A 7736-nucleotide genomic window follows, 5' to 3' on the forward strand; every position below is an offset into this window, starting at 1 on the left:
TGACGGTGTTCCGGTGGAGCTGCCTCAGGTCCAGGTCCAGTCCGGAGACTCTGCACGCCGCTGCAGAGACATTAAGCTGTGGATGGACCGACACTTCTGAAGACTCCAAGAAACCAGAACCCACAGTCTTGTTTGGTCGCCCTGACCTGGTCCAGGTCCTCCCAGCTCCCTGACCTGGTCCAGGTCCTCCCAGCTCCCTGACCTGGTCCAGGTCCTCCCAGTTCCCTGACCTGGTCCAGGTCAAGTCAAGGCATACCTCAGCAGGCCTGAACTGGAAAAAGCCGTCCATGCTTTCATCTCATCAGTCTCGGTCTATTCTGGACCAGTCTGAACTGGACCTGCTGCTGGTCTCAGAACCAGAACAATGAACCGGAGAACAGAACTCTGGGCCGTCCTCACTCCACTGACCTCCAGGCAGGATTTCAAGATTCTTTCATTGGTTTTTAAGTTGCTGAACGGGTTTGATCTAGATTATTATCAGACCTTGTTACAGTCCATGAGTCCTCCAGGGCCCTGAGGTCAGCTGACCCCTGACCCCTGACCCTCCTCCGTCCCTCCTAAAATCTAGAGCAGATGGAGCCTTTGTGGTGGTGGTCCCAGACTGAACAGTCTACCTCTCAGTACGGTCTGTGGACCGACCGGGTGCTTTAGACCAGGCTAGAACCCCCTGTTGACCCTGGACGTAGTCCTGTTTTTGCTTTTAAGGCCCTGTCTGAAGACGGGTCCTGGCTCTGCTCCAGGGAATCAAAACATTAGAAAAGTCCACCACAGAGTGAAGGAGCGTTTCTGTTTGTTCTCCGAATCCTCTTTACTTCTGATGATTTTGTCCATAAGAAACCATCACTGCTATTTTCTTCTCAATGCAGCACTTTAATGCAGCCGTAATTATCACCACAGTTATATCAACACCCCCCCCACCCCCCCCACCCAGGAGTCCCGGCCCCCCAGGAGCCCTGCAGGAACCATCCAGCCCATAATGACCTCCTGCCAGCCTCAGACTCACAGCTCATCCATACTTAATGCTCGCGGCTAACAGTTAATCCAGCTGCCACCAGGTGGAACCCCACAGTGTTGGGACGGGGCGGATGACCCCTCATGACCCCTCATGACCCCTCATGACCCCCTGATGACCCCCTGATGACCCCTAATGACCCCCTGATGACCCCTCATGACCCCTTCACAACCTCTTCACGAACTCTTAAAGTATCTGGAGGAGGTAAAAATAAATCTAACTTCAAAGACTGTTAAACATTTCAGCTGTGTTTCAGTTCTGTTTCAGCTCTGTTTCAGTTCTGTTTCAGCAGTGTTTCAGCTCTGTTTCAGCTGTTTCAGTTCTATTTCAGCTCTGTTTCAGCTGTGTGTCAGCTCTGTTTCCACTCTGTTTCAGCTGTGTTTCAGCTCTGTTTCCACTCTGTTTCAGCTGTGTTTCAGCTCTGTTTCAGCTCTGTTTCCACTCTGTTTCAGCTGTGTTTCAGCTCTGTTTCCGCTCTGTTTCAGCTGTGTTTCAGTTCTGTTTCACCTCTGTTTCAGCAGTGTTTCAGTTCTGTTTCCACTCTGTTTCAGCTGTGTTTCAGCTCTGTTTCAGCTGTGTTTCAGTTCTGTTTCAGCAGTGTTTCAGTTCTGTTTCAGCAGTGTTTCAGTTCTGTTTCAGCTGTGTTTCAGTTCTGTTTCAGCAGTGTTTCAGTTCTGTTTCAGCTGTGTTTCAGTTCTGTTTCAGCTCTGTTTCAGTTCTGTTTCAGCAGTGTTTCAGCTCTGTTTCAGCTGTTTCAGCTCTGTTTCAGCTGTGTTTCAGCTGTTTCCACTCTGTTTCAGCTATGTTTCAGTTCTATTTCAGCTCTGTTTCAGCTGTGTTTCAGCTCTGTTTCCACTCTGTTTCAGCTGTGTTTCAGCTCTGTTTCAGCTCTGTTTCAGCTGTGTTTCAGCTCTGTTTCACCTCTGTTTCAGCAGTGTTTCAGTTCTGTTTCCACTCTGTTTCAGCTGTGTTTCAGCTCTGTTTCAGCTGTGTTTCAGTTCTGTTTCCACTCTGTTTCAGCTGTGTTTCAGCTCTGTTTCAGCTGTGTTTCAGTTCTGTTTCCACTCTGTTTCAGCTGTGTTTCAGCTCTGTTTCAGCTCTGTTTCAGTTTTGTTTCAGCTGTGTTTCAGCTCTGTTTCAGCTATGTTTCAGTTCTATTTCAGCTCTGTCTCAGCTGTGTTTCAGCTCTGTTTCCACTCTGTTTCAGCTGTGTTTCAGCTCTGTTTCAGCTCTGTTTCAGCTGTGTTTCAGCTCTGTTTCCACTCTGTTTCAGCTGTGTTTCAGCTGTTTCAGCCCCAGCAGAGCCCTGGTGCAGGAAGAGCAGGTGTGTTCTCCAGTGTTGCACAGCAACAAGCAGCTTCCTCCGTCTTGTTTCTATTTTGGAAGCTTTGAGGCTGTGAGGAGGACAGAGGAACGCTGCTCGCTGGTATTGATCAGGTAGCAGATCTGCCAGGTCCCTCCGTCCCCCCACTCCGTCCCTCACTCCGTCCCCCCACTCCGTCCCCCCACTCTGTCCCCCCACTCCGTCCCTTCACTCCGTCCCCTCACTCCGTCCCCTCACTCCGTCCCCCCACTCTGTCCCCTCACTCCGTCCCCTCACTCCGTCCCCCCACTCCGTCCCCTCGCTCCATCCCCTCACTCCGTCCCCCCACTCCGTCCCCTCACTCCGTCCCCCCACTCCGTCCCCTCACTCCGTCCCCCCCACTCTGTCCCCCCACTCTGTCTCCGACTGGAAGACGCTGTCACAGCTGAGAAATGACATCAGCCCGTCAGTATGCAGCACACACTCCAGCGTGTGAACCCGGGTGTGTGTGAACGCCGTCCACCGCAGAGTGGGGACACGTCTCAGGTCCAGAGCAGACCGGGACCCTGCTGGACTCTCTGGCTCCAGGTCAGTCCTCGGCTCCGACGTCGTCCCAGCAGCGACATGCAGATCAGAACCACTGAGCTACAGCTGTTCCCAGGTGTGTCTGCGTCTGGCCCCAACGGATCGACCTGCACATCCTCCGTCCTCTGGCTGAACCACCGCCGCCCCTGAACCTGGATATATTAACATCCTCCTGTCACTGTCTGTCCTTCCAACACAAAGTGTGTTTCCAGATGTTTCCGGTGTGTTCCTCATGGTTCTCTCCATGCTTCCAGATGTTTCCAGTGTGTTCTCCTCAGCTCCTTCGTTGAACACGTCACACACCCCCTGCTGGGCAGAGTGAATCACACTCTGCGTCTCCCCCACACTCTCACACATTCACACATCTTCATTACGGCTGATTGCTGGCAACACGGATGCACTCCAGTGTGTGTGTGTGTGTGTGTGTGTGTCTTTCATAATGTATCAGCACAGTGGTGCGATGACACTGATCCTTCTCTCTGCTTTCTCATTATGTGCATCCTTCCTCCCTGCAGCTCCTCTCTCTCTCTCCCACTGTCTTTCCCTCCCTCCCTCTCTGCCCTCCCTCTCTCTCTGCCCCCCCCGCGGTGTGTGTCCCGGTGTCTCGGTGGGCGTCCCTCTATCTGCCCCTCCATCTGGATGATCCCTGCTGTGGCTCCTGACTCCTCCTGTCAGCTGACTCTAGAGCTCCCGCCGCTTCGGCCCGTTTCCATGGAGACGAGGCTGGAGACGAGGCTGGAGACGCCCCGCAGCACTGAGACCCCTCACGTCTCCAGAGACACGGAGACGGAGCAGCGAGGACAACCTACTGCTCAGCCTTCAGTCAGTGGTTCTGTTCTACTGACAGTGGAACCAACGAGAGCCTCAAACTGCTGCTCTGCAGGGGGCGCGCTCATCCATCCACCATCCATCCACCATCCATCCACCATCCATCATCATCCATCCACCATCCATCCACCATCCATCATCATCCATCCACCATCCATCATCCATCCACCATCCATCATCATCCATCCATCATCCATCCACCATCCATCATCATCCATCCACCATCCATCATCATCCATCCATCATCCATCCACCATCCATCATCATCCATCCACCATCCAACATCATCCATCCATCATCCATCCACCATCCATCATCATCCATCCATCATCCATCCACCATCCATCATCATCCATCCATCATCCATCCACCATCCATCATCATCCATCCACCATCCATCATCATCCATCCATCATCCATCCACCATCCATCATCATCCATCCACCATCCATCATCATCCATCCATCATCCATCCACCATCCATCATCATCCATCCACCATCCATCATCATCCATCCATCATCCATCCACCATCCATCATCATCCATCCATCATCCATCCACCATCCATCATCATCCATCCACCATCCATCATCATCCATCCACCATCCATCATCATCCATCCATCATCCATCCACCATCCATCATCATCCATCCATCATCCATCCACCATCCATCATCATCCATCCACCATCCATCATCATCCATCCATCATCCATCCACCATCCATCATCATCCATCCATCATCCATCCACCATCCATCATCATCCATCCATCATCCATCCACCATCCATCATCATCCATCCACCATCCATCATCATCCATCCATCATCCATTCACCATCCATCATCATCCATCCATCATCCATCATCCATCCATCATCCATCATCATCCATCCACCATCCATCATCATCCATCCACCATCCATCCACCATCCATCATCATCCATCCATCATCCATCCACCATCCATCCACCATCCATCATCATCCATCCATCATCCATCCATCATCCATCATCATCCATCATCATCCATCATCATCCATCCATCATCCATCCACCATCCATCATCATCCATCCATCATCCATCCATCATCCATCCCAGCTGACACTGTAGTCCTTCTCAGGACAAACCACACCACTGAGTCCACACCAGTCCTTCCAGGACCCTGCAGAACCCTTCAGGACCATGGAGAATCCTCCAATCCCTGTTTAGAACCCTCCAGGACCCTCTAGAAACCTTCAGAACCCTCCAGTACCCTGCAAGGCCCTCTGGTACCTTCCAGAACTCTCCTGAACCCTGCAGGACTTTCAGGACTACCGTCTCTCTGAAAACCATGTCTGACAGCTGTTCAGATATTCTGCTGGAGCGTGTGTGTGTGTGTGTGTGTGTGTGTGTGTGTGTGTGTGTGTGTGTGTGTGCTCTCTCAGTGCTCTGCCTTCAGCTGTTCTGGAATGAGGACTGGGGCTGCAGGAGGTGGGTGGAGCAGGGGACATGCAGCCTGCTGTCCTGCTGGACAGAGGCGAGGTCACCTGCCGCTGTGTCCGTCAGAGACGGGGGCGGAGCCACAGAAGTCTAAAGCGGGACACGGAGACGCCGCTGCCCCGTTTGGAGGTGGTGTGTTTCCTCATTAGCATTCCGGCCATCTGCAGGAGGCGGAATGTGGAGCGGAGCCTGGTTTCTCATGGCGCCGCGGGACTCCCTCCAGGCTGGAGCCCGGCGGCCCGAACGGGTCCGCCGCCGCGCTCTCATTGGCTGCGCCGGTTGCCGGCCGGTTGCCGGGTCACAGGGAGCGGTGCGGGGCTGCTGAGGCGGCTGCAGGCGGGTGGAGGCACGGGTGGAGGCAGACCGCCCCCCCTCACAGGACCTCCTGACAGACCGGTCCAGATCCAGATTTCCCCCCCCCCTCACACACACACACACACACACACACACACACACACACACACACACACACACACACACACACACACACAGGACCTCCTCACAGACCGGTCCAGATCCAGACTGCCCCCCCTCACAGGACCTCCTGACAGACCGGTCCAGATCCAGACTGCCCCCCCCCCCCCCCCCACAAGACCTCCTGACAGACCGGTCCAGATCCAGATTCCCCCCCCCTCACACACACACACACACACACACACACACACACACACACACACACAGGACCTCCTCACAGACCGGTCCAGATCCAGACTGCCCCCCCCCCCCCCCCTCACAGGACCTCCCGACAGACCGGTCCAGATCCAGACTGCCCCCCCCCCCCCCCCCTCACAGGACCTCCTGACAGACCAGTCCAGATCCAGACTGCCCCCCCCCCCCCCCCCCCCCCCCTCACAAGACCTCCTGACAGACCGGTCCAGATCCAGACTGGCTCCTGATCCTCTGAAATGAGGACGTGAATCTACAGTCAGGGTTTGACATTGCTCAGCAGTTCTGTCCTTGGCGCTGTGTTTCCTGGAGAACGTCTGTCCAGCTGGACGAAGGAGGACGTGTCCAGACTGTCCACTGCTGTCATGTCTGGAGATTATATCGCTTCACAAACGCTCCTCATGACAGCTAAGAAGAGAACAAACTGAAGGATGAGCGTGTTTTTCTTTTGGATCCAGTATTTCAGTCTGTAGCCTCAGTCTGCGTTTCAGTCTGGACTTCAAACTAAATATAGAAATCTAACAGAGACACTAGAGGACAGCTCCAGAGCTCCATGTCAGACCAGTCCGGCAGGGAACTGGATCACCAGAGACCGGAGGCCTGATCCAGCTGGTCCGACCTGCTTCCTCCGCTGCAGGATGGTTCCTGTACGGTCCTCCAGTCCGCTCTCCTCTGTTCTCCAGGTGATTGTTCATGTCGGGTCCAATGACACGACGCAGAGACACCCCCAGCTCAGGACCTTTTCGGTTTGCTGGAAAGCTGCAGGAAGATGGTCTTCATCAGCGGACCGCTCCCGACTCTCTTCCAGGGTTCCAGGTTCTCCTCCAGGCTCCTCAGCCTGAACACCGGGCTCCGACCCAGCAGCAGGTCAGACTCACTACGAGAGTGGAGCAGCCCCGGCGCTACGTTCAGCGACCTGGCCACCGGCACAAAGACGGAAGCAACGCTGCCGTTAGCGTCATGCTAATGAGCCAAGTGCTCCAGCTGTCCTGGGGGAGAGAGCGGCCGTGGTCCACCCGATACAGCCATCAAAGACATGGAGGAAAAACACGGAAATGAAGCGAAGATTCAATCAGCTTCCCGCTGCAAGAGGTTAACAATGAATCCTTCAAACAACCAGTCTCCAAACCAAGGAGACGCCACGGCGGCGCTAACCAACCTGACAACCAAGGAGACGCCACGGCGGGGCTAACCAACCTGACAACCAAGGAGACGCCACGGCGGCACTAACCAACCTGACAACCAAGGAGACGCCACGGCGGGGCTAACCAACCTGACAACCAAGGAGACGCCACGGCGGCGCTAACCAACCTGACAACCAAGGAGACGCCACGGCGGCGCTAACCAACCTGAGAACCAAGCTGGAGGAAGTGACCGCCGTTGGTTCTCTCCGCTCAACAGTCCCACCTCTCGTTGCCAGTTTGAAATGCTGCCCCAATGGCGCCGTGCCAGACGGTCTTTGTATGTGTGTAACACATAAAATCAGTCTGGCATGCCAGGCTAACACTTTGCTGCTCATGGTCCCAGGGCAGATCAGACAGCATGCAGAGGCGGTGTTCAGCAGCAGGGGGTCCACCAGGCGACGGAGTCCAGAGGGAAATGTGGAATGACAGACATTTGTGCATTTTTTTGTTTTTTACTGAAAGCTGTTTCGTATTCATTTTGAGGGTTTGTATTTGAGTGAAGAGGTTGAAGAGGTTGATTGATTCTCCTGGAGCTCTGCCCTCTCGCTCTCTCTCTCTGCCACTCTCTCTTTCTCCCTTGCTCTCTCTCCCTCTCTCTCCTCATCGCATCTGTTCATCCTGCATCGATCTGCAGCTCCCAGCCAGCGCCAGGTAATGTACAGAGGCAGCAAGTGAT

Source organism: Salarias fasciatus, chromosome 22 (genome assembly GCF_902148845.1).
Source record: "Salarias fasciatus chromosome 22, fSalaFa1.1, whole genome shotgun sequence".
Classification (NCBI taxonomy): domain Eukaryota; kingdom Metazoa; phylum Chordata; class Actinopteri; order Blenniiformes; family Blenniidae; genus Salarias; species Salarias fasciatus.